This window comes from Clupea harengus, chromosome 12 (assembly GCF_900700415.2).
Source record: "Clupea harengus chromosome 12, Ch_v2.0.2, whole genome shotgun sequence".
NCBI classification, from domain to species: Eukaryota; Metazoa; Chordata; class Actinopteri; order Clupeiformes; family Clupeidae; genus Clupea; species Clupea harengus.
In genome coordinates, this window is record NC_045163.1 from 13,947,098 (window position 1) to 13,955,601 (window position 8,504).

Consider the following 8,504-nt stretch of genomic DNA (forward strand, 5'->3'; position numbering starts at 1 on the left):
ACTTGAGGTTTATTACAAAGTTGAGATGAATGGAATGGAATTCAATTGTATTGAAGTAGATGTATTTGAGCGTGTGTGTGTGTTTCTGTATGTGTGGTTAGGTTTTGTATGTGTATGTGTGTGTGGTTAGGTTATTTTTGCGTGTGGTTCTGCAAAAGAAACAGAATACAACAGAGATACTTAATAACCATGCTAGTAGGTGTAACGAAGTTAAAAATGTATTATTTTGGTTGCATTTTTTTAATGAAATGTAACCACATTCTGATTTGATTATGGCTTTTATTTTCTGTCTTGTATATATTAAATGTTGATGATTAAACACACCGAGTACTAATCTGTACTGCCCCTTTAAGATAATTAGTTTAGTACGTTGGAAACCCTGTTTAGCCTTCAGTCTGCGGTTGCTGAGCTGAAGACAGGTATGCTTCTTCCCATGTCTAGCAAATTAAACATATATTTATAAGTAGTAAACACACATATATTAGATATAATGTTGTCATAAAGGGGTTAATACTAGAAAATAGTTAACATGCAATTTGTCATTCTGATATTGTGATATTGAATACATATATTTAGTTTTGTATGAAGCCATGAGGTCTTTAGCATATGTTTTCCTTTGCTAGTAGGCTAGTATCCAGCGAATAAGAAGACTGCATGTTAACTGTCTCGTGTGTATTGATCTGTACAGGTATGTTGAATTCAGTGTATGTTAATTGTCATGTATTGTTTCCTGTATTGTTGTTCGAATTTGTAATGTTAGACTTTATGTGCTTTCACATAAGGTTCATCGTGGTAAAATGATTCAGTCTGCGGTTGCTGAGCTGAAGACAGTAGACTGCATGTTAACTGTCTCGTGTGTATTGATCTGTACAGGAATAAATACGCAAACCATCAGTTCGTGGCCGTTTCTTCAGAATCAGAATAGTATTTATTGCCAAGTAGGTTTACACCTACCTGGAATTTGTTCTGATGTATAGGTGCATACAGTAAACATAAAAACATACAAACACAGTAAGTACTACACATAACATAAAACAGAAAAACACAGTAAGTACTACACAAACACAATAAGTACTACAATACAAAAAGCAGGGCAGGAGTGCAAAAGTGGATGTGCAATGTGCAGTGTGCAATGTAGTGTGTGTTAACATAACACAGGCTTGAGGTGTGGGGGCGGGATGAGAGTCCACGTCAGGTGGCCTTGTTACTAAGGCCAACGGCAGCCGGGAAGAAGCTGGTTTTGTGGCGTGAGGTTTTGGTCCTGATGGACCGCAGCCTCCTGCCGGAGGGAAGGACCTCGAACAGTTTGTGACCCGGGTGTGAGGGATCGGCCACAATCTTACCTGCCCGCCTCAGGGTCCTAGAGGCAAACAGGTCCTGTAGAGAGGGCAGATTGCAGCCATTCACCTTCTCGGCGGAACGGATGATACGCTGCAGTCTGCCTTTGTCATGGGCAGTTGCAGCAGCGTACCAGACGGTGATGGAGGAGGTGAGGTCCTGGGAGATGATGGTGCCCAGGAAGCGGAAGGACTCCGCAGTGTCGACTGGGGAGTCACTCAGGGTGATGGGGGTGGGTGGGGCTGGGTTCCTTCTGAAGTCTACGACCATCTCCACTGTCTTCAGAGCATTTAGCTCCAGATTGTTCTGCCCACACCAGGTCACCAGATGGTCAATCTCCCACCTGTAAGCGGACTCATCCCCCCCAGAGATGAGCCCAATGAGGGTGGTGTCGTCCGCGAACTTAAGGAGTTTGACGGACTGGTGACTGGAGGTGCAGCTGTTGGTATACAGGGAGAAGAGTAGAGGGGAAAGAACGCAGCCCTGAGGGGAACCGGTGCTTATGGTCCTGGAGTCAGAGACATGCTTCCCCAGCCTCACGCGTTGCCTCCTGTCAGACAGGAAGTCTGTGATCCACCTGCAGGTGGAGTCAGGCACGTTCAGCTGGGAGAGCTTGTCCTGAAGCAGAGCCGGAATGATTGTGTTGAAGGCAGAGCTGAAGTCAACAAACAGGATCCTGGCGTTTGTTGACTTCAGCTCTGCCTTCAACACAATCATTCCGGCTCTGCTTCAGGACAAGCAGACAAATAGAACACAACGCAGAAGGACCCGTTACAATGGTGCCGTGATTTCTCGAGGATCACTCTTGGAGCGACGTCAGTTCGTTCGCCGTGGGAAAGGTGCAGGTTGATTACCTCGTGTGGTATTCAGGTATATTTTTTTGGACTGTATCGTCAGTGTTTCTTGCCGAGTTACGTGCATTGCTCTACGGACTGATATTGATGCATGCACGCATTATTGGATTTAGATAATATTTTGGACTAAAAAAAAAAAAAAAAACGGAATTCCAAGAAATGTGAGTGAACATTGTAAATCAAGGTTAAATATATGCTAACCTGTCGTTTTGATTTCTCAATTTGGTTTATGATTCTGTGCTGTACTTCTCAGTGATTTTGCTTTTCACATTATTTTTTTCTGTGCATGTTGATTTGTGATACAATGGCAGAGGGTGTGACATGGTTAGTTGGGGAAGAGAAGGGCAAAGATAATGACTCTATGGGCGAGATAGGTGTGGGAAGGGGATATCCAAATTATCCTTTCATTGTTGGTACACCAGGGCCAAGCATGAGACCATTAGCTGAACCAATACTTACCTCAACACGTTATGTAGAGCGCACTATGCCAAGACAAGTTGACCAGGACACAGACTTAGGCGCCATCATCACACAGCTAGCTGAAAAGTTAGGCCAGTCCATTGTTGCTCAGCTGCAATCTGATAGGGGCGCACACAGCATGCAGAATCCTGAACAGCCTTCAGAAGTGGATCTGTCTAATGTTAAATTAGTCATGCGTTCAGATGCAAAAGAGCCGCCTGTATTCCGAGGCGATGAGTCAGACAAGTTCACAGTTCACGAATGGGAGACTCTCATGGAAATGTACTTAAAGAAGCGGGCCATCCCAGTTAATGAACATTTACAAGAAATCCTGGCTAAGCTTATGGGCAAAGCGGGGGATGTGGTGAAGGTAAAGCTGCGCAACACAAAAGTTGACCACAGTCAAAATCCTCAGGTGATTTTTGACATCTTGAAACAGCATTTTAGTGCGCACACGTACTCTAACATGCCCCTAGCTGATTTTTACAATACATTTCCCAAGCCTGGCGAGGAGGCAATGGAGTATTGGATTAGGCTTAATAAGACGATGGATGTTACAGGAGAATGCTTGAAAAGACAGGGCCGTAGCATTGAAGACCCAGACCATGAGGTCAGCATGATGTTCATTAAGCACTGTCCAGATCAGTCACTCGCAGGTATTTTCAAGTTCAAGTCTGCAGGACAATGGCTAGCTAGTGAAGTTCAGGAGCGGCTTGATGAGCACATGCAGGACAGGAAAAGCCGTGCTTCAGTTACGTCACATCAGTCAAACACAGTGACATGCAAGGTCCACTCACAGTTTCATGCGCCTTTTGGCAACAGCGGGTCTGACCCGAGCACCTCTGCACCCCCTATGCAGTCTCCGGTGTCTTCTACAGATAGTACTGGCAATGATTACATGAAGAGCCTGGTGGGACTGCTAGACAAGTTAGTGACGCAGCAAAGCCAGGTGCCTCTCAGCTTTAATAACCAAGCTTTAGCGTCTCCAGCTTTTCACAAGGCATGTAGAGTCTGTGGCAAATTCGATCATTCTACAGTGTCTCACTGTAGACGAGAGAATCGATGTCTGAAGTGCCTAGTCCCTGGCCATTTGAAGAAAGATTGTACCAAGCGCCCTAGCCAGCAACACTTTCAGTCTACTGGCAACGTAGAGGGACAGAACCAGAAGTTAAACTAGAAAGCCCACACCTGGAAGGGGCTGGTGTGGGTAAAACGATTGAATCCCTCTCTCACGATCCTGATTTAATTAGTTTGTTTGAAAAGAGCTGTGCTAATGCAACTAAGGGGTCAAAGGTCATTATTCAATCCAGCCAGAAGATCCAAGCTTTTAGTGAGCTTTTCTATGTTCCTGTCACCATCAATCACCAAGTCCAGCTTAAAGGCATGCTAGATTCAGGCTCTATGGCATGCACCATCAGTGGACCTGCAGTGGAGAAGCTCAAATGTGCTGGTGTCTTGCCTGAAAAGTATCCTGAGGAGAACATTGTGCTAGTAGGCTGTGGGGGTCAGCATACTCAACCAGAAGGGTTTTATGAGTTAAAGATCCAGCTCTATGGCACATGTTGTATAGTACCCACCTTAGTTGTCCCGTCACAGTCAGATGACCTCATAATAGATACAAATGTCATCAAACACCTAATGCACAATCTAAAAGGTGACAGCAGGTACTGGGACATTTTGTCCAGATACAACCATCAATCCAACCCAGAAGTTGACCATTTCTTGTCAATGTTCACCAGTGTTGACCCATGGAAAGGGAGTGACACCCCTGACAAGATTGGAACGGTTAAACTCACCCAAGCAGTCACTCTCTTACCTAGGCATGAACACCTTGTCTGGGGCAGACTTCCTCCCAATGTGCCAATGTCACCTGGCAGGACGGTTGTGGTGGAACCAACTGGGTCCAAAGTTCAGCCACGGGGTGTTCTCGTTGGCCGTCTTGTCACACCCTTATGGGGAGATAGATGGGTGCCCATGACTGTGGTGAATCCGTCAGAAAAACCCATCACACTGAGGAGAAATTGCAAGATGGCTGATGTGTATCCATGCATGGCATTAGGGGATTTCGATGTCTTTCAAGGCCTCCATGTCGCTTCAGAGAAACAGTCAGGTACTTCTCACAGTCCATGTCCTAGTACCCCGCCTACTGCTAGCTTGGCAGACCTTGGCTTGGCTGACATCAAGATTGATTCAGCACACATTAGTTTATCATGTAAGAATGAGCTTACCCAGCTACTTACTGAGTTCCAGGACATTTTCTCCAAACATCCACTGGACTACTCACCGCATTCGCCTGAGCGACGACCGTCCATTTTGCTTACCATACAGGAGGGTCCCCCCTGCCCATTATCAGAAGCTGAGGCAAGTGCTCACTGATATGGAGGAGAAAGGAATTATTCAGAAGTCCACAAGTGAATATGCTTCACCTTTGGTAATGGTGTGGAAAAAGGACGGCAACCTACGGATATGCATTGATTTCAGATGGCTGAATGCACGAACCGTGGAGAATGCTCACCCTCTGCCACATCAATCAGATTGTCTGGCCGCTCTTGGTGGCAACTGCTTCTTTAGTACAATGGACCTGTAAACTTTGCTGAGGACTATGTGGACAGCCTGGAGACCGACACACAGCTGTCACTGAAGCCATCAGAGACAACAGCTGACGAGCAGTCAGAGGACTCTGGGGTTGGCCAAAGTAAGCAAAGGGTTTATAGTTTTTTTTATCAGATATGAAAATGTATACGCTTACCATAGTGGTGGAATTTTGCAGGGAACATGAAGTCTTTCATAATATTTGCAATCTATGCGTCTTGGTTCTTTGTTTCAGGTGTGTTTGTGCACTTGATAAGGCAACTTGTATATTTGAGTGCTGCAGAAGCCAAGTAGTATGTCATCTGCTTTTACATTTGAAATGTGTGCTTGTCTTTGCAGAGTCCTTACAGGATTTGATGGGTTCTTCTGACAGACATGAAAGTGAGTATTCTCTGCCTACCTGTCTCTCTCTCTCACACACACAGACTAAACTCTACTTAGACACCCATATACAAGAGACATACCAACACAAAGAGTCTGTTCAGGTTGTTTCTCTCTCTCTGTCTGTGTATGTGTGTTTGTCTGTGCGTGCACGCATGCTATTTGTACGGTTGCATTTTATATGTGTGCTGTCAGGATGACTGTTGTTTTTTATCTTAGGAGTTGCAAGGGAGGACTTTATGCCTGTCTTAATACTCACTGCTCACCATATACACACACACATGCACACACGATGAAACTGGGCTGGTAGGCTGGATAGGTGATATAGTGTATTTCATTTGGTTAGTGTCTTATGTGTATAGGACTTGGGGAAGTGGTGTACCACTTGAGTGTGAGTGTGTCTGTGGTGTTTCAGTACCTAGAACAAAAGTTTGACACATGTGTGTGTGTGTCACGTCAGCGCTGAACCCAGCTCCTGCCACACCCCCATCGACTTCAACTCACGCACCGCCGCTACATTCACCAGCACCCGAATACCCAGCACCTGAATAGTGATCACACTCACTTGTCACCTTCCCAATCTCCTGATTGAACAATCACCTGCACCTGTCACTCACACCATATAAACTTCTCACTCCCTTCACTCCTCGTCGGACCTTGTATCACTAAGGACTACAAACCTGAAGACTACAGCTCCAGACTGGTTGGTCCCTAAATCAATCAATCAATCAATCAATCAATCAATCAATCAATCAACCAACCAACCTCCCTCCCTTCCACAACTCCCAGGTCATTCTGTTCTCCTCAATTCCACGACTCCCAGGTCGTTCTGTGCTCCTCCATACCTGCGCCCTATACTTCCGTGCAGCGCTCCTGCCTCATGTGATCCTTGTTTTTCCCTTAGATTAAGTATTTGACTTTTGTGTTTTGATCCTTTTTACTAAATCTAAACTTCTATGCTTTTCCATTTTGGACAACTGATCATTTGTGCTTTTGAATCCCGTTTTCGTTGTCCCAGTTATTTCCCTGTTCCCTTGGCTTTGGCTCTCTGAATAAACGATCATCACTGCTACATCCTTTGTGTTTCCTTGAGTCTATGACGGTGTGTGTGTGTGTGTTTGTCTGTGCATGCACACATGCTGTTTGTACTGTTGCATTGTATATTTGTGCTGTTAGGATGACTGTTGTTTTTTATCTTAGGAGATGCAAGGGAGGACTTCGTGCCTGTCTTAATACCTACTGGTCAGTATATGCACACTCACGCACACATACTGAAACTGGGCTGGTAGGCTGGATAGGTGATATACTGTATTTAAATGTTTTGGTTTGAGTGTGTGTGTGTCTGGTGTTTCAGGGACTGCTTTGCTGTCTTACCCACAACAAAAGTTTGACACGTGTGTGTGTGAGAGAGAGTTTGTTTATATTTCTTTGTCTGTGTGTCTGTATCTGAATGTGCTCTGTTTTGGATTTTCAGCAGACAGAGAATTTGACCTTGAATGGAGGAAAATGAACTGGGAGTAAGTCCTTTTGTTATGCTGTTGTTTTGTCAGTGATGAAGATGATGATGATGGTCATGAATGTAACCATGACCGTTTCATGTGTAAAATGTGAAAAGTAAACTGCAATTTGTAATTGTGATATGTATAACATGGATAAGGACAGTGCAATATGTATTACTGAAAGATGATCATGTCATGTCAGTGACGAATGGGTGTAGTTTCTATTAACCCTATGCTAGCATTTATATACAATATATATATTATTGCCACCATCGACATGTTTCTCTGTTCCTACTCCCCTTACCCCTGTAACAGTAACCCTATGAGCACAGTGTATACCCACTAAACTGGTCTTGTCTGTATTATGTATTTACCACCGGATGTCTGTATATACATTATGTACATCTACCAAATGCAGGCTATGTACAACACCTGTTGTTTCCCTTCCCCTTCTGCCACACAACCCTCCCCCATCCCCCCTTCCTATCTCCACCCGGCCGACCTCAAGCAGATGGGTTCCCCTTTATGTGCCGTGGTTCTGCTTAAGGTTCCTTCCTGACTAACAGGGAGTTTTTTCTTGCCCGTGTTGCCATTGTGCTTGCACTAAGGGGGTTTCAGGCTCTGGGCTCTGTATAGCGCCTAGAGACAATTGTATTGTTATGGCGCTATATAAATAAAATTGAATTGAATTGAATTAATCAAATCCACAACCACTTTAATACTCAAAATAACCTACATAGTGAAGAGAGCCGCATGCGAAGAGAGCCACACTCTCAGTCGAGTGAGCTTTCTCCGCGTGTGGATTTGCTGGTCTGCCTGCGAGGATCGAGTAGTTGTGTCGGGGTCGTGGGGCAATGTCTAGACATTTTCTTTTCTTTACGTCCAGGGCCTCGTGGTGTGTGATGTTCGCTCTGCCAGACGAGACGGGCAAGGAGGGGGTTTCCTTTTGCTCAGTACACGTTGTATCTTGCAGTTTCTCTTGACCTGTTGAAAGCTGTTAGGAATAGGCTTAGGAGGGGGGTTGGGTGTCTGGCCCTTCTCCTTGTTCTGCTTTGCGTACGGACACCGGAGGCGATGCATCAATGGCATAAAATGCCTCAGGACCTGTCTCAGAGTATGGTGGCCCATGCTGAGGCCCCATCTGTCCCCATACTGGTCCCAAAGAGGGGTTTCTGATCTGTCTGTTTTCAACAGCTCCGGGCCTTCATCCTCTGCCCCGTCTTACTCTCCACACGTGTCCCCTCTCACGGGGTTGATAGTGGTATCTATCGTGCTCTGGGGGATTTCTAATTCTAGGGCTTCTAACACATAGTCAAGTGTGAAATATCAGGGGGATCACTTGAACTCCTAAGCAGTTTGTTTGTTTACTGGCCTCTACTAT

The 8,504-nt window shown here is 45.1% G+C and overlaps 1 protein-coding gene and 1 long non-coding RNA gene across 2 annotated transcripts in view; both read left to right on the plus strand.

The window, feature by feature from the left end:
• Window positions 1–397: 397 nt before the first annotated feature.
• On the plus strand, window positions 398–909 carry LOC116222971. The gene is made up of 3 exons (XR_004164862.1): window positions 398–419; window positions 624–688; window positions 874–909. It is a non-coding gene; the product is annotated as an uncharacterized LOC116222971 (long non-coding RNA).
• Window positions 910–8,115: 7,206 nt separating this feature from the next.
• Window positions 8,116–8,504, plus strand: part of LOC116222876 (interferon-induced protein 44-like) — a 3,536-nt gene continuing 3,147 nt past the window's right edge. Inside the window, exon 1 of the mRNA XM_042709424.1 lies at window positions 8,116–8,504. This exon is cut by the window's right edge and continues 287 nt beyond it. The gene's annotated coding sequence lies outside the window, so the exon portion shown is untranslated.